The following is a 22,142-nucleotide window of genomic DNA, read 5'->3' as shown; positions in this document are numbered from 1 at the left end:
AAAATACAGAGGATTTTGCAGATGAAAATATTAGAGGAAGATAAGCCAAGTTGTCAGAGAGTAGGGCCTCCGAGGCCTATACCAGGCTTTGAGGTACCGATGTCACCCTCGTGGGGGAGCATGGAACACTGAATTACATTTTAATTTTGGATAAACAATGACTGTCCCATGCAAGTCCAGGACATAGTTATATTTAAAAAATGATTTATTGTGTATCTGATATTCAAATTTAGCTGTGTTCTATGTCTTGTCTGGTAGCCTAACTTCTAAGTGCTGGGTGGCTTCAGACACTGGGGTTCAATCATTTTAGACTGAAAGTCGGCCCACACCTGGAAGACTGAGTCTGCTCAGACCTAGAGGGACTGATTCTGCTCACACCGAATTCCAGGTGACTCTTTGCTTTGGCCTTGTACCTTCCTACCTTCCTCTGACTTCCCTCTGATGCCCTCTTATCACCCTGCTTATTTAACTTATATGCAGAGTACATCATGAGAAACGCTGGTCTGGAGGAAGGACAAGCTGGAATCAAGATTGCCAGGAGAAATATCAATAATCTCAGATATGCAGATGACACCACCCTTTTGGCAGAAAGTGAAGAAGAACTAAAGAGCCTCTTGATGAAAGTGAAAGAGGAGAGTGAAAAGTTGGCTTAAAGCTCAACATTCAGAAAACTAAGATCATGGCATCCGGTCCCATCACTTCATGGCCAATAGATGGGGAAACAGTGGAAACAGTGACTGACTTTATTTTTCTGGGCTCCAAAATCACTGCAGATGCTGACTGTAGCCATGAAATTGAAAGACACTCCTTGGAAGGAAAGTTATGACCAACCTAGATAGCATATTAAAAAGCAGAGACATTACTTTGCCAACAAAGGTCTGTCTAGGCAAGGCTATGGTTTTTCCAGTGGTCATGTATGCATGTGATATTTGGACTATAAGGAAAGCTGAGTGCCGAAGCACTGATGCTTTCGAACTGTGGTATTGGAGAAGACTCTTGAGAGTCCCTTGGACTGCAAGGAAATCCAACCAGTCCATCCTAAAGGAGATCAGTCCTGAGTATTCATTGGAAGGGCTGATGTTGAAGCTGAAACTCCAATACTTTGGCAACCTGATGCAAAGAGCTAACTCATTTGAAAAGACTCTGATGCTGGGAAAGATTGAGGGCAAGAGGAGAAGGGGATAACAGAGGATGAGATGGTTGGATGGCATCACTGACTCAATGGACATGGGTTTGGGTGGACTCCGGGAATTGGTGATGGACAGGGAAGCCTGGCGTGCTGTGGTTCATGGGGTCGCAAAGAGCCAGACACGACTGAGCGACTGAACTGAGCTGAACTTCCTATCTTTCAGATACCAGCCCGTGTATCATTCATTGAACCCTCACAAGAGCTCTGAAGCCCGTTTTGCAGAAAAGGAAGTAATTGCCCAGGTTTCTTCAACCAGGAAGGGTATTTGCATCAGGTATGCCTGACTAGGGGTTCCTTAAATTGGGTTGAAGAGAATTAGAGGAATCTAAGCCAGATGTATATTGTCACCCTGCTTATTTAACTTGTATGCAGAGTACATCATGAGAAACGCTGGTCTGGAAGAAAGACAAGCTGGAATCAAGATTGCCAGGAAAAATATCAATAACCTCAGATATGCAGATGACACCACCCTTTTGGCAGAAAGTGAAGAGGAACTAAAAAGCCTCTTGATGAAAGTGAAAGAGGAGAGTGAAAAAGTTGGCTTAAAGCTCAACATTCAGAAAACTAAGATCATGACATCTGGTCCCATCACTTCATGGCCAATAGATGGGGAAACAGTGGAAACAGTGACTGACTTTATTTTTCTGGGCTCCAAAATCACTGCAGATGCTGATTGCAGCCATGAAATTAAAAGACACTTACTCCTTGGAAGGAAATTTATGACCAACCTAGATGGCATATTAAAAAGCAGAGACATTACTTTGCCAACAAAGGTCCATCTAGTCAAGGCTATGGTTTTTCCAGTAGTCATGTATGGATGTGAGAGTTGGACTGTGAAGAAAGCTGAGCACTGAAGAATTGATGCTTTTGAACTGTGGCATTGGAGAAGACTCTTGAGAGTCCCTTGGACTGCAAGGAGATCCAACCAGTCCATTCTAAAGATCAGTCCTGGTTGTTCTTTGGAAGGAATGATGGTAAAGCTGAAACTCCAGTACTCTGGCCACCTCATGTGAAGAGTTGACTCATTGGAAAAGACTCTGATGCTGGGAGGGATTGGGGGCAGGAGGAGACAGGGATGACAGAGCATGAGATGGCTGGATGGCATCACCGACTCGATGGATTGAGTTTGAGTGAACTCCGGAAGTTGGTGATGGACAAGGAGGCCTGGCATGCTGCAATTCATGGGGTCACAAAGAGTCGGACACACTGAGCGACTGAACTGAACTGAACTGAAGCCAGGAGGACAGAGAGTGGGGCCAGTGAGGCCTATACCAGGCTTTGGGGTACCGACACCACCCTCCTATGGGATCCTCCTCCCCTGGATAGTAGGCTTGGGCCTCTGAGACATGGGAAAGCTTCTGGTGACAGCCTGGAACCCAGGGCAGTTGGACAGGGCAGTCAGAGCTGGGCAATTTGGCTACTTGGTTTCCAACCCACTGATGGTCCCTCTTGCCCTGCACCTCCAGACTGAGGCTGGCAGAGGGCCAGGGTCATGCGTGTTACTGAGGGGCAGGGGTTGGTGGAATTAAACCCCCTTAACCTCCCTCTCTTTAGTGGTTGCTGAGAAAAGAGGAAGAGAGCCACCAGGTCAGAGTTTCCTTGGGAGGTACCCACCCTGCCAGTCTGTTCCCTCACTGATTGCTCTCAGGGTTCAGGGCTTTTGAATTGCTGGCAACAATTTCTTCTGGGCCCTCAAGGGCTTATTTAAATAGAGTTAAAGTGCCTGGCCCCTGGTGGGAGAGGTTAAGTAGCAGAGGTGGAGGATTAAGTGCTGGCTTGGGGGATGGGCAAGCCTTTGGAAGGCTCTGGAATTGGTCTTTCTGTCTCCCAACTCTCCCCTGCCCTCTGCAGCCCCTCACGTTGCTTTCCCCATCAGGCAGACTCCTGGTACCCTTTTCTCTCTGGGCCTCACCAAGGTTCTTAAACATGGGTGTATCTGTGGTCACTTGCAGAGAGGCAGGTACAGTGTGGGGAGGAAGAGCCTCTTCTTTAAGCATTTGTCCCTGAGACCTTGCCTGGTAGACCAGCTCTGGGGGGGTGGCAGGGGAGCTTACCTTCTACCTCCACCCACTAGCCCATCCTCCTCCTCCTTCCCTCCTTTAGGGAGATGCCCACCTGATTTTGAGGATTGGAGGTCTCTGGGGAAACAGTCTGGCAGGGTGGGTACCTCCCAAGGAAACTCTGACCTGGTGGCTCTCTTCCTCTTTTCTCAGCAACCACTAAAGAGAGGGAGGTTAAGGGGGTTTAATTCCACCAACCCCTGCCCCTCAGTAACACGCATGACCCTGGCCCCCTGCCAGCCTCAGTCTGGAGGTGCAGGGCAAGAGGGACCATCAGTGGGTTGGAAACCAAGTAGCCAAATAGCCCAGCTCTGACTGAGGGTCAGCATGGGGTGGGGGTGTGGGGGACTGGTCCCTTTGGTCTGGGGCCACAGATCTCTGAGGAGCTGCAGCAGCCAGGGGCTTTTAATCCAGGGCCCTGAAATTGGGGTCTGTCCCTACAGGGTGTGCCAAACTGCTCGGGGCCTGAGCTCTACTGGAAAATATTCTAGAGGGATAAGCAAGGGAGGTAGTTAGGCTAATATCGCAACAGCTCAACCTAGGAATCTTGTGACTGGAACCAGGGCAGGGGGTGGACAGAAGTCCAGGGAATGGGTTCTTCTGCAGGGTTTGCTGATGAGAAGGTAGGGAGGAATCGGGGTGACAGCGCCCTTGCTCTGGGTGTGTACCTTGGGCGGAAGGTGAGGCAGTTCTGTGCCAGGGAGGCGCTGAGACCTCAGATCCAGGCTCCGGACTAAGCGGTGTTACTGGCCCTCTGAGAGAGCCCCGCCTACCTCTTGGGCCAGAGGAGGTTGACATTGCAGCAAGAGGGATTTGAGTGGGATCAAGCAAAGGCCTTGCCTGCTGGACCATGTGTATCTAGAAGACAGGTTCTGAGTGTGGTTTTTTCCCTTGTCAAGTCTCCTTGCAGACTGTCAGTATCCTGAATGGGTGAATGAGTAGCTCCTTTTAGCTCCACTTAAATATCACGAACGGAGAGTGAGAGGCAAGGCTCTGAAAGGCCAAGGGAGGCACGCTGGGTGGAAGAAGGTGGCTTGGTCTGCTCGCTCCTCGCTTCCCACTGCGTCATTAGCTGAGCTGGACCCCTGCCACTCCCCTGGGGCAGGGTGGCTTCACCATAGGCAACCTGCCCAGTGGGACAAGCACTCCCAACCTCACCACCCTGGGTTAGTGCTCTGCCCTCCCTGTCTTCTCCAGTACTCCTGCCTGGGAAATCCCATGGACAGAGGAGTCTGGCGCGCTACAGTCCCTGGGGTTGCAAAAGAGTCAAACACGACTTACAACTATGACTAAACAACAACTGCTGTCTTAGAATTTTCCATAATTTTTTAACAAGAGCCCCAAAGTTTCATTTGCTCTGGGTCCCTCAAATCCAGCAGCTGGTCCTTCCCTGGGGGCCCTGCCTGTTTTCTTGGCCTGGAGAGCAGAGGCTCCTGTGTGGCCGGCGCAGCTGGTGGGACCCAAGGAGGGAAGTGGGAGGCTGAGTCATGTGTTTCTCTCTTTCCATCGAACTCACCAGCCAGACCACCTGCACGAGGGGAAGGCAGGCCAGAGGCCAGGAGAGTTACCGCAGGGAAGACCATCTAGCGGACGGTGGGGCCTAAGCAGCCGCTGACACTAACCGTGCCTGAAGCCACCTGGAAGAGACAGGTGTAGCCTCAGAGGGATCATGAAGCTGGGACGGGGAGGAAGCAGAACCCCGCTCATCCCCACCTGTTTCTGTGTTTTCACTCTCGAGGCCCCTTCACTCCTTTGGTCTCATTTAGTGCTGTGAAAAATGAGATCATTGTTATTACTCCATTTCCCAGAGGGGAAAACAAAGGCTTGGAGCTCTAAGGTTGTGGACCCTAAGCATGGGCGTCTGGTTGGCTGTCTCCGGTGTCTAGTGTTCTGGTTAAAATAAAAATGCTAGCATCCTGGTCCCAGAGAGTCCTTACTGAATAGGTCTGTGATGTGATGTGACGTTCATAATTTTAGGAGCTCTCTAGATTTGGGGCCTTCTCTGGTCTTTGCCCAGGGTCACACAGCTGGGAAGCAGCATCACAGGATTTGAACTCAGGGCTGACAATTCCAGTTCCACTACTGCATAGTGGAGGCTGGGACTTGGACAACACAGGAAGAGGGCTTTTGAGAGAGGGACACTCATTATGGGGTCCCTGCTGAGACCCAGACACCTGCCAGGGTTTTCCCATTTACTCCTCATGACATACCTATGAGGTAGGCATCATGTTCCCATTTTACAGATGAGCACATGGAGGCCTTGAGACATCAGTAACGTGGTACCAGTAGCCCTCACTGTGATGGCCCTGGAGATTGGAGTGGACTGTGCACCTAGGCTGCACAGTAGAATCATGAAGGAGCTTTAAAATAATACCACCCTGGGGTCCTGACCAGACCGACTGCTTCAGAATCTGGGTGGATTTGTGTGTGTGTGTGTACAGAATTGCCCCGGTGGTTCTCATGACAGCCAGGGCAGTGAACTGTGACTCAGAGGAACAAATTCCCCATCCTGCTGTGAAGAAAGGGGTAGGGGCAGTCTAGATGACCCCAGGTGACCTCAGGCCAGGACTCCACAGTTACCTAGTGGCCTGCGATCGCCATACACCCTTTCTTCTTGGATTTGCAGAAAGATGCCTGGGAAACCCTGGAGTGATTTAGGGCCTGGGGTGAAGGGAGGCCCCTCCTTTCTCGCGGGACACATGCATCCTGGATTAGGGTAGCCTTCACCAAGGACTCCTGGTCCTGGCTGCTATGCTGTGAAGGACACTGAATCTGAAAGACATGGGGTGTAGAGACAGATCAGTAACAGAAACCCCACATCCTGCTCGGTGGTACCGGACACCTGCCACAACTGCCTCCCCGATGGGGCTATGACCCATGACCTGGGGGAAGCTCTGGTCTCGGTGCTGCGGCCAGAGCACGGTCCTGCGGCCAGAGCACGGTCCTTGGCTCATGTGCTTTGGGAACACAGCCCTTCAACAGGCATCAACTCAGTGACTTCCTTCTGCCAGGCCGCTGCAGGCCTTCTGGTTTTTTCTAAAAGGCAGTCTGTGTGCACCTCCACTCTGCCAGCTAGGCGCAAGGTGACTTTTAATCTGTGAACTTTTATCTGAGCTGGGTGGCCAGAGCAGCTGGGCATGTGCTGGCCAGGGTGGGAGGGGGGAGGCAGACACACAGAGATTTCAGCTGGGCCCCTCATCTTTCCATCCTTGGAGTGCCCCCAGACCCTGGAGCCATGGGCTATGGGGAGAGAGATTGTGGGCTTTGAGCTTGACCATAGGTAGAAGGCTTGTGGGAGGAGCTTGCTAGATATGCGATGTGATGAGGCTCCAAGGGACACCATGAGAGGTGGATAGGTCAGAGGCCAGAGGTGGATTTCAATCCTACTGCTTCTCATCTGTCCAAGGTGGGGGAATCGAAAGGAACCCTTCTGGCACCCACACACGTGCACCCCACGAGTACGTTTCTTAGAGTCATCCTTGACAGACAAGGTGTGTACGGCAAACCAATGCTTCTCCCCTTTGTGCTCCATTGCGCCCCCAGGGTCAGGGGCCGTTGCGATGGCAACTCCATAAAGCAGCGTCTCCCTGGGTCACAGCTTTCCCTGCTTCATGCTCTCTCCTCTTCACTCCTGCTCCCTGGATCACTTTTCTAAAGAAAACACCTGCAAATCGAGCCAACCCCATGACAGGCGTTTTGTTTGGGAGAATCGAGGATAAGCCATAACCTTGAATTTAGTGACGTACTGTGGTCATTGGAGGCTGGAGGAGCAGCGATGAGGGCGGGGGTAGGGGGGAGTGGGGGAGTCACAAGACAGGACCGAAGGTCAGAGCAATCCGGGGGGAATTTGGTTTGGTTTTTGTTTATTTTTGTTCATTTATTTTTTTAAGTTGACCTTTTTATGTTGAGATCATTATAGATTCTCATGCTGTTGGAGGAAGCAACCTAGAGAGATCCCGTGTAGCACAACTACCCAGGGTCACCCGGTCACCCAGTGGTAACATCTCGTGAAACTATGGCACAATGTCACAACCAAGATATCACTGTTGATATAAATGCCCCATCTTACTGTTTCCTTTGTTTTGCTTGTACTCATCTGTGTGTGTGTTTAGTTTCAATAACTCTATTGCCTGTGTGGGTTCATATATCCATCACCACAGCCCAGATACTGAACAGTTCCATGACCTCAAGGATCTCTGATATCGCCCTTTTTTATAACCACTACTACCTCACTCCTCCCCTCTCCAATGCACCTCCCACCCCACCCCTAGGATCCACTCATCTGCACTCCATTTTCTATAATTTTGTCATTTCAAGTACATTATATAAATGGAATCATATACTACATAACCTTTTGGAATTGGCATTTTTTTCACTGAAAATAATTTCCTGGAGATTAATCCAAGAGTAAATCAACAGTGCTTTTTATTGCTGAGTAGTATTCCATGGTGTGGATATACTGTTCAACCATTTGCCTGTGGAAGGTCCAATTTTGGGCTATTGGCAGTAGTCTGCCATGTACATTCAAGGACAGGTTTTTTTGTGTGTGTGTGAACATAAGCCTCCATTTCTCTAGGCTAAGTGCTAAAGAGTGCAATTGCTGAGTCATATGGCAAATGCATGTTTAGTTTTGTGAGAAACTGCCAATCTGTTTTCCAGAGGGGCTGTCTCATTTTGCACTCCTATTTGCAATGCATGAGTGACCCAGTGTGTCTGCATCATTGCCAGCATGTGGTGTGGTCACTATTTTTTTATTTGAACCATGCTGATAGGTGTGTAGCAACATTTCATTGTGATCTGTATTTGCATTTGCCTCATGGCTTTCAGTGTTGAAGGTATTTTCCTATGTTCATTCGCCATTTGTGGATCTTTTTCAGGGAAATGTCATAGTTGAATTAGAAGTGAGTTTCCTGTAAACAGCATATTGTTGGATCACTTAAAAAAATAGACTCTGCCAATCTCTTCCTTTTAATTGGTGTATTTAAATAATTTACATTAAGGCAAATTATTAACATGTTAGAACTTAAGTCTGCTGTTTTATTGTTGATTTTCTGTTTGCTTTCTCTGCTCCTCTTCTCTTGCCTTTCTGTGGATTACTTGAACATTAGGAGTCCATCTTGATTTATTTATAATGATTTTGGGTGAGTCTGGGCTTCCCTGGTGGCTCAGAGGGTAAAGCATCTGCCTGCAATGCAGGAGACCCAGGTTCGATCCCTGGGTGGGGAATTTCCCCTGGAGAAGGAAATGGCAACCCACTCCAGTATTCTTGCCTGGAAAACCCCATGGATGGAGAAGCCTCGTGGGCTACAGTCCATGGAGTCAGAGTCGCAAAGAATCGGACATGACCGAGCGACTTCACTTTGGGTGAGTCTACGTGTATGGCTTTCCTAGTGGTTGCTCTGGGTATTACAACACACACTCATTATTTATCTAAAAGTGTCAACATGTTAGGGACTTTCCTGGTGATCCAGTGGCTAAAACGCTGTGCTCCCAAGGCAGAGGGCCTGGGTTCCATCCCTGGTCAGGGAACTAGATCCTGCATACCTCAGCAATCCTGTCTGCCACAACTAAGACTCAGCACAGCCAAATAAATAAATAGTTATTTAAAAAATTAACAGGAAAAACCAAAAACATTTTAACACTTTCAGTGAAGCATGGACACCTCCCTCCTGCTTAGATGCCTTTACTTTTCTCCTTAAAATTTTTTTATAGATGGGCTGGGAGGTCTGAGAACCCAAGAAGGAATTAGATGATGGTGTGAATCTGGCACATAACAGTGCCCACACCTGAGGGACCCTCCTTGCCCCACATTGCCCCTGGAGCTGCCACGCGGTGTTGGAAAAAGCTGGCATCCTCACTGAGGCCCCCTGGCTTAGCTCTGCCAGACGCTGCAAGTTTACATCACCTGCACCTGCCAGGCTGAGACAAGCACTTGTCAGCCCACAGCCTCTGCAATTAAGGTCTTAAGAGTGGAGTCTTATGAGTGGGAGGGGGAAAAAAGCAATCTCTCATTTAACATGTCAAAAACTGCTCACCCAAAACACCCCAAGGAGACATCAGGCAGGGAAGAAGTCCACATCGAAGCTCCTCAGAGGACCTAGCCCTACTTGCTCACCCAGTGTTGTAGCAATCTTCTTGGTAGGAGGTGAGGAGGGTGGAATCGAGGTGTGACTGGCTGGAGGTGCTGGGGGTGTGGACTGCAGGAACCCCAGAGCCTCACCATATGGGTGCCAAGAGGTGGCAGAAGCTGTCACAGAGAGCCAAGTGGTTCTCATAACCCTTTCCAAGGGCTGCCACAGTCCATCTGCCTGCCCCCTGCTTGTCTGTGGCTTCACCCCTCACCCTGTCCAGGCTCTGGATCCTCCTGCTGGAATGGCCCTGGGACCCACACTTCTCTCCATGGTGTGCATGTGATGCATGTGTGTGTGTGTTTATTATGCGTGTGTATGTATGTATGTGTATGCAGAAATTTTTTTTTTGGCCAAGTCGTACAGGTTGCAAGATCTCAGTTACCCAACACGGGACTCAACCCTAGTCAGGGTAATGATAGCCTGGAATCTTAACCTCTAGGCCACCAGGGAACTCCTGCAGGCATGTATTTGTATATATGTCTTGTGTGAGCATGTGAATGTGTATAGTAAATAGGATGCTGGTGCATGCATATGTGTATATGTGCATGCATATATATGTGTGCATGGACTTATGTGTATGTATATATTGGTGCATAATGCATGTGCATATATGTAGGCATGCCTACATGTAGCTCTGTGATACAGTGTGTATATACAATGGTTGCGCACATGCATGACGTGGGTTTTGTGCTTGCATGTATATAAGGTATGCGTATGTAGATGTGTATCATATGTTCAATTTCAATATGCAACAAGCTAATATGATTTGATAAAAAACAGCTAAACAACCCAACAGAAAAAAAAGACAATAGAAAAATGTAATTCATAGAAAATAAGATTTAAATGGTCAATTGAATTTAAAGCACATGTCAACCCCGACAAAAGAAAACTGTATTAAAGAATATGGATACAACGACCACACTATGTCTAGTGGGCAAAATTAAATATTTCACCTCACTGATAGGAAAATTCAAAATGATATATTACTCACTCTTTATACAAACACTAAGATCCACTGAGGCAAAACCATGCAGGACATTGACATCTCATACATGCCTGGCAGAAATAATCTGCTAATATCTACTGAGAAGAAAATAATTCACATAGCTTCTGACCCAGTATCCCACTGTGGGAGCCTCTTCTACAGAAATAAAAATAATAGTCTATGAAAATTGACATAAAGGAAGGCTTTTCAGCATTGGTGGCGGTGGGCAAAACCAAAGCAAAGCAAACAAACAAAAAACTGGAAACAACTGAAATGGGCAGCTTTTAGAGGGATGATTATGTGAACTGCAGTAAATTCACACCATGGCTTACAGAGCAGCCCCGAAAAAGTGAAAGTCGCTCAGTCCAGCTCTTTGCACCACATGGGCTATAAATTCCATGGAATTCTCTAGGCCAGAATACTGGAGTGGGTAGCCTTTCTCTTCTCCAGGGGATCTTCCCAACCCAGGGGTCAAACCCAGGCCTCCCTCATTGCAGGTGAATTCTTTACCAGCTGAGCCACAAGGAAAGCCCAAGAATACTGGAGTGGGTAGCCTATCCCTTCTCCAGTGGACCTTCCTGACCCAAGGAATAGAACCAGGGTCTCCTGAATTGCAGGCGGATTCTTTACCAATTGAGCTATCAGGGAAGTGACACGTGACAAGTGAAAGTCGCTGAGCTGTGTTCAACTCTTTGTGACCTCATGGGCTATAGTCCACAGAATTCTCCAGGCCAGAATACTGCAGTGGGTAGCCTTCCCTTCTTCAGGGGATCTTTCCAACTCAGGGATTGAACCCAGGTTTTCCGCATTGCAGGTGGATTCTTTACCAGCTGAGCCGCAAAGGAAGCCCAAGAATACTGGAGTGGGTAGCCTGTCCCTTCTCCAGTGGATCTTCACAACCCAGAAATTGAACCAGGGTCTTCTGCATTGCAGGCAGATTTTTTACCAATTGAGCTATGACGGAAGCTCGATCTATCAGGGAAGCCCACTGGAAACCTTAGAGAAACAAGAATGGAAAGAAGGAGGGGAAAGTGATTATGTCTTCTTTATTTATCTTTGCATTGTTTCACTTGCTAAAATGAAGATATATTACTGTTTAAAAAATGGCTTTAGTGATGTATAATTGGCATGTAAAAACTCACGCGAATATTTAAAAGGCAGAATTTGATAAACTTTGACATAGGTATTCAAGATAGTGAACACATCCATGAACACTCCCCCAGTCTATGCTTCCTCCCTACTCCCTGCCTCCTCACACCCAGACCTTCCCTAGGCAAACCCTGATCTGCTGCTCTCTGTCACCAAAGATTTGTTTGCATTTTGGAGAGTTTTATATAAATGGAATCATACTGTATATACTCTTTTTTTGTTCTTCTTCCTTCACTCAGCCTAGTTTTGAGATTGGTTCACGCCATTGTGTGTATGAATAGCTCATTTCTTTTTGTTGCCAAACAGTGTCCCAGTACATGGAAATAACAGCTTCTTTATCCATTCACCTGTTGTTGGGTTGTCTTCAGTTTTTTATTATTACACATGAAGCTGCTAAGAACATTTGTATTCATGCTTTTATTACCCAGGAATGGGATGGGTAGGTCATGTGATATACTTGAACTTTCTAAGGACTGTCAAACTTTCCCAAAGCAATTGTGCCATTTTGTATTTTCACCATCTGTTGGGAAGTCTAGATTCTCTACATCATCATCACTCTATGTCATCAGATTTTTAATTTTAGTCATTTTGATAGGTGTGTAGTGGTATCTGACTCTGGTTTTAATTTGCATTTCTTGAATAACTAATGATGCTCAATATCTTTTCATGTACTTATTTTTCATACATATCTTTTTTGGTGAAGTGTCTGTTCAAGTCATACATGAGGATTTTTTGGGTGGTCAGGGGAAGGGGGTTGTTTGTTTTGCTAGGTTCGATAGCATTAAAGGTTTCTTTTATATTCTTCATATGCAATCTTCATTAGATATGTGATTTACAAATATTTTTCCTTGTTTGCATCTTTCCATTCCCTTGACAGTCTTTCAAATAGCAAAAGTATTCATTTTTTTCTCTTAAAAATTATAATAGCTTTATTGAGATATACTTCACATTCCATACTGCTTCCCAGGTGGCACAATGGTAAAGAATCTGCTAATGCAGGAAAAGCAAGAGAACATAGGTTCAGTCCCTGGGTCTGGAAGATCCCTTGGAGAAGGAAACAGCACTCCACACCAGTATTCTTGCCTGGAGAATCCCATGGACAGAGGAGCCTGGTGGGCTACAGTCCATGGGGTCACAAAGAGCAGGACATGACTGAGTGTCTGAGCACACACACACACACATCATACAATACCACTGAAGTGTACAACTCGAAGATATTTAGAAATTCACAGGTATGTGCAAATATCCCCACAGTCATAGAACATATAGAACATTTTCATTACCTCATCGCTATTAGCAATCACCCCACCCTAAGCCCTAGGCAACTCCTAATAAAAGTTATGAACTTTGATGACTCCGATTGATTTTTTTCTTTTTATCTATTTCTGTATTTAAGATATCTTGGCCTAACTCAAGGTCACAAAATTCTCTCTCTCTCTCTCTCTTTTTTTTTCTGGAAGTTTGTAGTTTTTGGTTTCCATTTAGGTCAATGATCCATTTTGAGTTGCTTTCTGTAGTGGTGGGTGGTATGAATTGGAGTGTTCTTTTTGCATATGGATGTCCAAATGTTTCCTTTGTTGAAAAGACTACTCTCCTCACGGAACTGCTTTTGCACCTTTGTAAAAAATCAGTTGTACAGGGATGTACAAATCTATTTCCATTCCATCAATCTATTTGTTCCCCTTCACACTAATACCATGTGGCCTCAATTACCGTAGCTTTATGTAAGTCTTGATTTTGGGTAACGTTAGCCCTCCAACTTCATGATTTTTTTTCAAATTTGTTTCAGCTATTCTAGGTTCTTTTATATTTTCATGTGAATTTTAGAATCACTTTCTCAATTTCTACCAAAAAGAGCCTGCTGGGATTTTGATTGGGATTGCCTTGGATTTATATATAATCTGGGGGGAAGAGATAATTTTAATGATATTGAGTCTTCTAAGCTATGAACAAAGTGTCTCTGTTCACTGACTTAGATCATTTAAATTTCTCTGAGCAATGATTTGTGGTTTCTAGTGTACAATTCTTTGACATCTTTTTGTCAGATTTATCCCTAAGTGTTTTGTATTTTTGATGCTATTTATGATATTTAAACTTTTAAAATTTCTGGTCATTACTATTATATAGAATACAGTTGATTTTTTTTTAATGTATTGATATTTCTCCAGTAACCTTATTAGACTCACTTATAAGTTCTAGCAAACGTTTTTGTAGATTCCATTAGATTTTTTACATAGATGGTTACTATGGTCTGAAAATAATGACAGTTTAGGTTTTTTCCTCCCCATTCTGAATGCTTTTTTTTTTCCTTTGGCTTACTTCACCGGTTAGAACCTCCAATATGATGTTGACTAGAAGTGGAGGAAGTGAACATCCTTGTCTTGTTTCTGATCTTAGAGTGAAAATTTTAGTTTTTCATCATTTATTTTGGTGTTAGCTATGGGGTTTATAGATGTCCTGTATAAGACTAAGGAAGTTCCTTTCTTTTCCTAGTTTGCTAAGAATTTTCTTTTTGCCGGAGGGTCACCAATGGATGTTGGATTTGTCAAGTGCTTTTTTCTTCCTCTATTTTGAGATAATCATATAGCTTTTCTTTTTAGTTTGTTAAAATGGTGGACTGCATTGATTGATTTTCAAATATTGGACCAGTCTTTGTTCCTGGGTTTCCCCCTTGTAATGCTGCATTTTTCTTTTTATATGTAATTAAACTTTTAATAAATTTAATAAATCATTAAAATTCTAAAATTTTGCCTAATGATTTTGTACCTTGTTTGTGAAAGATATTGATCTTTTTTTGTTTGTTTGTTTTTTTGGCCGTGCTGGAAAGCCTCTGGGATCTTAGTTCCTTGACCAGGGATTGAACCCAAGACCATGGCAGCGAAAGTGCCAAGTTTTCACCACTGGGTTGCCAGGGAATTCCCAAGTCTTTTTTTTTTTTTTTTTTTCTGTAACATCTTTGTCTGATTTTTGTATCAGGGTAGTACAAACCTCATAGAATGAATTGGCAAATGCTCTCTTGCTTCAGTTTTCTGAAAAAGCTTGTGTACAATTGGTTTTATGGGAAGTCCTCTACACACAAACCTCCAAGTGGCAGACTTTCAAAGATGCAGATATGTGTTCCATCAGTGTCAGGCGTGAGTGAAGCCCTCTGTCTCCTGTTGCTGCTGGTCCTTCAGTTCTACACTGCTTTTAGCTCCCTTGTTCCTTATCCATGTCACTTTGTCCCACTCCATTTCTAGAGCCACAAAAGACTGTCCCAGCATGTCTCAGCTTCCCTCTGGGAAGGTGAAGGATATTAGAATTCCTTCCCTGCCCATTGGGGCTCCCCTTCCCACACACCCCACCCCACAGCTCTGCTTCTTGGGCACTGCCAAGGCTACTGATATCGGTCATCTACTCTGAAACCACTCATGGTCGATGCTTTCTTTATAGGTTGGTACTAAAAGTAGAAGATCAATAATGTTATATTATTATGACTGTATATAAAAATTCAGTGCACAGCTGAGTGGCGTATAATGATTACGACTTTGGTGTTTTCCTTGGGCCTCTGTCTTCCCTTTTGCTGGCATTGCCTGCCTCTATCTCATGCTGGAGTTCTTCCAACTCATCAATAACAGATAAAGTCGCTGGAATGCCTCTGTTAGGGAGAAGACCCTCTGGAGTTCTTGCTCTTGCTTTAGCCTGGAGAGTTGCTGATGGGTGCCACTGCTCAGCTGGCATCTTGAGGATGACCTCCCTTCGTGCCTCACCTAGGGTAGAATCGAGAAGTCCAGGCCCAGGTATTCCTACCACTAACTAGTACTACCAATACTACTAGCACTACCAGTTCTACTAGTACTACTACTACTGCTAATAGTACTAGTACTACTGCTGCTAAGTCGCTTCAGTCGTGTCCAACTCTGTGCAACCCCAGAGATGGCAGCCCACCAGGCTCCGCCATCCCTGGGATTCTCCAGGCAAGAACACTGGAGTGGGTTGTCATTTCCTTCTCCAGTGCATGAAAGTGAAAAGTGAAAGAAGTCGCTCAGTCGTGTCCAACTCTTAGCGACCCCATGGACCGCAGCCCACCAGGCTCCTCCGTCCATGGGATTTTCCAGGCAAGAGTACTGGAGTGGGGTGCCCTTGCCTTCTCCAACTAGTACTACTAGTATTACAGTACTACTGGCACCGCCACCAGCCCTACTGCTAATTAGCACTACTATTTCCGCTTTTTCTAAATTGAGGTGAAATTCACATAGCATAAAATGAATTGCTTTATTTACTTATTTTTTATAAGTTGATGCCTGAGATTTAATTTCATTTTTTATTAATTTTTTTTTTTTTTTAGCTGCACTGTGCAGAATATGGGATCCTACTTCCATGACCAGGGATTGAACCCATGCCCCTTGCACTGGGAGCACAGAATCTTAACTACTGGACCATCAGGGAAGTCTCAATGAATCATTTTAAAGTCTACAATTCAGTGGTATTTAGTACATTTACAATGTTGGGCAACCATCCCCTTTATTTAGTTCCAGAACTTTTCTTCACCCCAGAAAGAAACTCTGACCTCATTAAGTCGTTACTCCCTGTTTATCCGTTCTCCCTGCTCCTGGAAACCACTGCTCTACTTTCTCCCTCCAGGGACTCTGCCTATTCTGGACGTTTCATAGAAATAGAATTTTACTCTACATGGTTTCTGCGTCTGGCTTCCTTCGTTCAGCGTCGTGTTTTCAGTGTTCCATCTGGGTTGGATCGTGCTCAGAACTTCCTTTTTAAGCCTGGATACTCTTCCACTGGATGGGTGGACCACATTTTGTGTCTCTATTCATCTGCTGATGGACGCCTGAGTCGTTTCTACCTTCTGATGATGGTGAGTGAAGCTGCTATGAGCATGTGTGTAGGAGTATTTCTCCAGTCCCTGCATTCAGTTCTTTTGGGTACACACCTGCGAGGGGACTAACTGGGTCATGGGTGATTCCCTGTGTAACTGCTGGAAGAAGCCCCATTACTTCCTGGCACTCCTTTGTTGGGCTAAGCCTATCCAAGTCACTTCCTAAGGAGGGTCTGTGCAAGGGATGTCCTCTGAGACCTTGCATGGGTGCCAGCACCATCACAGCCTGCCCAAGCTGCTCCTCACCTCACCACTTTCTGCAAGAAAGTGATGCCCTACCCAGGGTGGCTGGGACACAGAACCCAGCCCTGGACCCAGCACTATTGCATCTGACCGAGACTGATGGAAAATCCAACAGAACAGCTGGATTCGTCAAGGGCCCTGTGCACCCTCGACCTGACTGCTTTACAACTGGCCAGTCCTGTCCCTTGTGATGGGTGAGGAAACGGGGCTCTGGGAGGCCAATAAGTAGAGAAGAGCTGGGAGGAAAAGGAGTGATAGGGTGCCCTATTTTCCCTTTATCTTTCATGCCATTGTTTCAGCCTGAGTAGTTGACCAATACAAGGAAGGAACACAGGTCAGAAAGTAGATGATAGGTTTTCCTGAGTATTCAATTTCTTAAAACCACGTTGCATTCTTTCTGCATTCAAAGTAAGTTCTGGCTTGAACAGAAGGTGTGGCCTTTGGAAGTCATCAGTGTTCCCTCTCATTGGTTGTAGGCATAATGCACGAGCCTCATTCTCACACTCAATCTCACTGAACTCCTTCAGGTCCGCAGAACTCCATGCTCATGGGACATTGCCGACGCCATATGCAAGGGGGCGTATATCCAACTATCTGCTCAGGCACACACTCTAACATCCCACAGACCTCACTTACAAAACACATGTCCAAAAATAAAATTATGAAGACCCTTAATCCAAGCAAGAGGTCCCTCTGAGCATGCGGCCCTGTGTGGCTTCAGAAGTAGTTCTCCATGAAACCAGCCCTGTTTGCGTCTATGTACACCTGTGTGTGTGTGCATGTGCAGTCATGTCAATGTTTTACAACCCGCCTTATCATGTTTTAAAGGCTTCCCTGATAGCTCAGTTGGTAAAGAAACTGCCTGTGATGCAGGAGACCCCGGTTCAATTCCTTGGGTTGGGAAGGTCCCCTGGAGAAGGGATAGGCTACCCACTCTAGTATTCTTGGGCTTTCCTTGTTGCTCTGTTGGTAAAGAATCTGCTTTCAATGGGGGAAATCTGGGTTCCATCCCTGGGTTGGGAAAATCCCCCTGGAGAAGGGAATGGCTACCCATTCCAGTATTCTGGCCTGGAGAATTCCATGGGCTGTGTAGTCCATGGGGTCCTGAAGAGTTGGACATGACTGAGCGACTTACACTTCACTTCACTTATCATGTTTTAAAGTATTTATTTCTTTGGCTGTTTCAGGTCTTAGTTGCCCCATGTGAGCTCTTAGTTGTGACATGCGGGATCTAGTTCCTTACCAGGGACTGAACCTGGAGCCCCTGCATAGGGAGCATTGAGTCTTAGTTAGTGGACCACCAGGGAAATCCTTTGCATTGTGATTCAATCATCTATCTTGGAAAACTTTCTCTATAAACTTCATATATTCTATAAAAATGTATGCAGTTCTTTAAAGTGGATCCATAAAATTCCATTAAATGTATCAGAATATATTTAATCAATATTCTATTCACATACTTTTTCCCTCAATTTTGCCCTTACCAACAATACTGCTTCAAATATCTTTGTGCCCTTAAGCAAATGTTTTTTCACCACAGTTTCTGGAAGCTAGGTTTCTAGAATTGGAACTGCTGGTTCACAGTATACAAAGATGTGAATATTATAATAGACATCAACAAATTACCTTTTTGCCCCGTGAGTTTATGACGTTGGGACAATTGACCAATTTCTTTGCTCTCAACATGTGCCTGTTTCAGTACTCCTCCACCAACATTTGGTACCATCAGAGTCTTCATCTTTGCCCATAGGATAAGGCAAAAATATCTCATTGTTGTTTACTTTTATTTAGTGATCAGAAAGATCAAGGATTTTCTCAGATTTATTCATCCATTTGTATCTCTTCCTTTAAATCTGATTATCTGTACTCTTTGAATGTTGCTCCTTTCCTTTTTTAAAAAACTAAACATTTTAAAGAATACTTATTTTGTTTATATGTTTACTTGGCTGCGCCAGGTCTTAGTTGCGACACTCGGATTCTTCCATCTTCGTTATGATATTCAGGCTCTTAGCTGAAGAAGTGGGATTTGGTTCTTTGACCAGGGATTGAACCTGGGCCTCCTGCATTGGGGAGCATGGAGTCTTAGCCACTGGATCACCAGGGAAGTCCTCGAAATAGACGTTTAATGTTAGAATGGAAGCTTATAGAAAAGCTTCCAAGCCAGTGCAGAGCTCCCATACACCCTACCCCGGGTTTCTGCTAGTATTAATACATAAGGATGGCACATTTCTCACAATTAACAAACTAATATTAACGTATTATTACCAGCTAAAGCCTTTGTTTCCTTTAGATTTCCGTAGTTTTTCCTTAATGTCCTTTTTCTGTTCCAGGACACCATCCAGGAAGCATGTTACATTGTTGGTCACGTCTCCTCAGGCACCACTCAGCTGCGAGTTTCTCGGACTCTCCTTGTTCGGATGACCTTGGTGCTTTGCAGGAACACTGCTCAGATACCTTGCTGAACGCAGCCACTGGGACAAGTCTGATGTTGTTCTCTGGACTGGACTGGGTGGTGAGTTTAGGGGAGGAAGACTGCAGAGATAAAGGGCCTCGCTCAACTTGTCATGTCAAGGGCATCTGACCATCATTGCCGATGTCGACCTTGACCACCGGGCTGAAGTCGTGTTTATCAGGTTTCTCTGTGTGGCCTGACTCTCTTTCCCCTCTTCATATTGCTCTGCTGCTTTTGGGTCTCTCTGTCACCTGCTGTGCCTCTTAACAGGGTGAATGAGCTGTAGTTTCCTCTCTGCACCTGCTGGCCTTGCCCACTGCGTCCAGCATTTGGGTCCTGCGGTCTCAGGGTTCTCACCACCCGGCTGGCATCACCCCCCACCCTCAGGGCTCTGGGGCATTTGTTTCTCCACATGGTTGGAGTGAGGTCCCCTGGCGTCCTGGTCTCTCACTTCTGCTTCTAACACTAGCCTCCTGGCTGGTCTGGGAGGGCTGCACAGCAGCTCCCAGGCCATACAGCCCACTCAGACATCAACCTACACATCCCAAGGGAAACATGTCTTCTTGAAAACCAGCCCCCCTCAGCCTTGGCATCTCCTGTCCTCACGCCTCTCAGACCCACCGATTCTCCCCAAACATCCCCAGACAAGCTCCCTCCTTTTCTGGCCTCCTTGTCTCACCCGACTGGACTGCAAAGGCCTCCGGGCCACAAGGCTGGCTGGGTGCATCTCACCCAGCACTGAGGTTTCTTGGGGTGTGGAACTTTCAGTGCTAAAAGAGGGTGCTGGGTCACCCTGCAATTGTGTCCCTTCTTCCACACCAGCTCCCCCTCAACAAATATTCCCTAACAGCTACAAGCCTTTTCCTTTACCTGAAATCTCATCTCATTTCTCTTCAGCTGAGATGCCAAAGTGACTTCAGAATAAAAGTACCGCACAGCACCAGAGCACCTGTGAGTAAGGCAGCTTGCAAGGGACGGACCGCGATCCCTGTGCCTTTAGACCATTTTGTCTTTAAACTGAATTCCCCGGTCCAAGCCGCTCAGGTTGGGAGAGGGTGGGATGATTTGGGAGAATGGGAATTCTAACTTGTATACTGTCATGTAAGAATTGAATCGCCAGTCCATGTCTGACGTAGGGTGCAGCTTGCTTGGGGCAGGTGCATGGGGATGACCCAGAGAGATGTTGTGGGGAGGGAGGTGGGAGGGGGGTTCATGTTTGGGAACGCATGTAAGAATTAAAGATTTTAAAATTTAAAAAAAAATAAAAAAATTAAAAAAAAAAAAAAAAGAAGACAATGCCTGCCGTCCATAAAGCCATAAGTGAGGCAGTGGAAAAGCTTGAAAGATGAGACAGATTTTAAGAAGTATGAAGAACTTTATATCTAGTAGAAACAATTAGATAAAAAAAATAAAAAATAAAAAAAATAAACTGAATTCATTTCCCATGATAGTTGTAACAGATCACCACATACTGAGTGGCTTATAACAGCAAAAATGTATTCGTTCACAGTCGGCAGTGCCAGTTCCTCGTGGAGGCCCTGAGGGGGTACCCTGTCTCCCAGGGGGTGCAGGCCACCCTTGGTGTTCCTTCGCTGCATCACCCCAGTCTCTGCCTCCGTCTCCCTCAGCCTCCTCTGCGTGTCTCTCTGTGTCTCTACTCTTCGTGGAACTCATTGATTTAGGGCTCAACCCAAATCCAGGAGGCTCTCATCACAAGATCCTTAACTTAATGACACCTGCGTGAACCCTGCGTTCTCCTCTTCTGAGGTTCTGAATAGACAGGAATTTTGCAGGGACACAGTTCAACCCATTCCAGAAGTCCTGGAGGTGGATTTGTGGTTGGGGAACTGGAGGCAGGCATCCGTGTGGGGTCTTCTCAGGACCTCACACCTGCCCAGCCCGCTGTGTGGACCTGAGTGGCTTGTCTGCAGTCAGAAGGAGGCGTAGCAGCTGGGGGTCTCACCTGAGGAGGGAGAGAGAGCAGGAAGGGGTGGAGCTTCAGGGAGCCCCGAGGAAGAGTCCGCACCTGGGCTCAGGGCTGTCTCAGCTAAGTGGGGCTGGCAGGGCCTCTCTGGTTGTGGGATGCCCACTGCCCTGGGAAGGATATGCCCTTGGCTGAGGCCTGCTCTTCCACTGAGTGACAGAACCTTCCACGGTGGCCCAAGAGCTCCAGGCTATCTGCCGGAAATCAGCCCCTTATTCCTGAAGGCAGATCCGGGTAGTCTCCCCCCAACTCCCTGAAGTTCCCCGACTTCCACTAGTCAGGCTGTGAGGTCTTTGCTGTTTGAGCAAACTGTCGTGCTGGCCCCTGACCCATGCCCTCAGAGGGCCCTCCTCAGGGGAGCAGGGCCTTCCCCCAGGGCAAGTCCTCTCCAGAAGGCCTGTGGCCATTGGCCTACTCAGCCTGCTTCCCAGCAGACCCCATCCAGAAGCCCTCCTGCAGCTCCACCCCCCCAGCTCTCAACAGGCCTGGAGGGTGAGGCCCATCTCACAGAGGGAACGCTGGGGTCTGGAGAGGTGGAGCCCCTGCCCCACTCTCAGCTTAGGCCAGGCCATCTGATTCCAGAGGCCAGGATCTCCCTCGTTTCAGGCCCCCTAGGGGAACTGAGGGCCTCTGAGCATCCCCAGCCTGGGTCCAATTTCCCAAAGACACCCGATTCCCTGGGGATTACATTCATGCTGAGTGACGGCCACGGGCCTGCCGTCCTGGCCCCTTTAGGGATGGGATGTAAAAATAGACAGGCTGACCTCAAAGGCCGAGATTCCTCTTTCCTTGGCCTTTCCTTAAACCCCTCCTGCTGCCTCCTCCTGCCTGGCTGGGCCTTGCCAGGGTGTAAGAGGCCCCCAGACAGAGCCTGGAGTACCCCTCCTCACACCAACTCTGCTCTGGGTCCCTGCTGACTGGGGAGGGAACCAGGCACCAGGCACTAGTGGAGGCCACGCAAGAGGCCACTAAAGCGAGGGAAGGGACACCCATGGTCACAAAGCAAGTGGACAAGTTTGAGGATGGGCACTTGGAACTTTTGCCAAGTCAGAAGAGCTTTTGGGGCAAAACCTTTC

The 22,142-nt window shown here is 46.7% G+C and overlaps 1 non-coding gene across 1 annotated transcript; it reads left to right on the top strand.

The window, feature by feature from the left end:
• TRNAC-GCA lies at positions 8,404 to 8,475 on the top strand. The gene has a single exon. It is a non-coding gene; the product is annotated as a tRNA-Cys (tRNA).

Source organism: Capra hircus, chromosome 19, assembly GCF_001704415.2.
Source record: "Capra hircus breed San Clemente chromosome 19, ASM170441v1, whole genome shotgun sequence".
Taxonomy (NCBI): Eukaryota; Metazoa; Chordata; class Mammalia; order Artiodactyla; family Bovidae; genus Capra; species Capra hircus.
The sequence above is the reverse complement of the archived record's forward strand: the minus strand, read 5'-3'. Positions and strand labels throughout refer to the sequence as shown.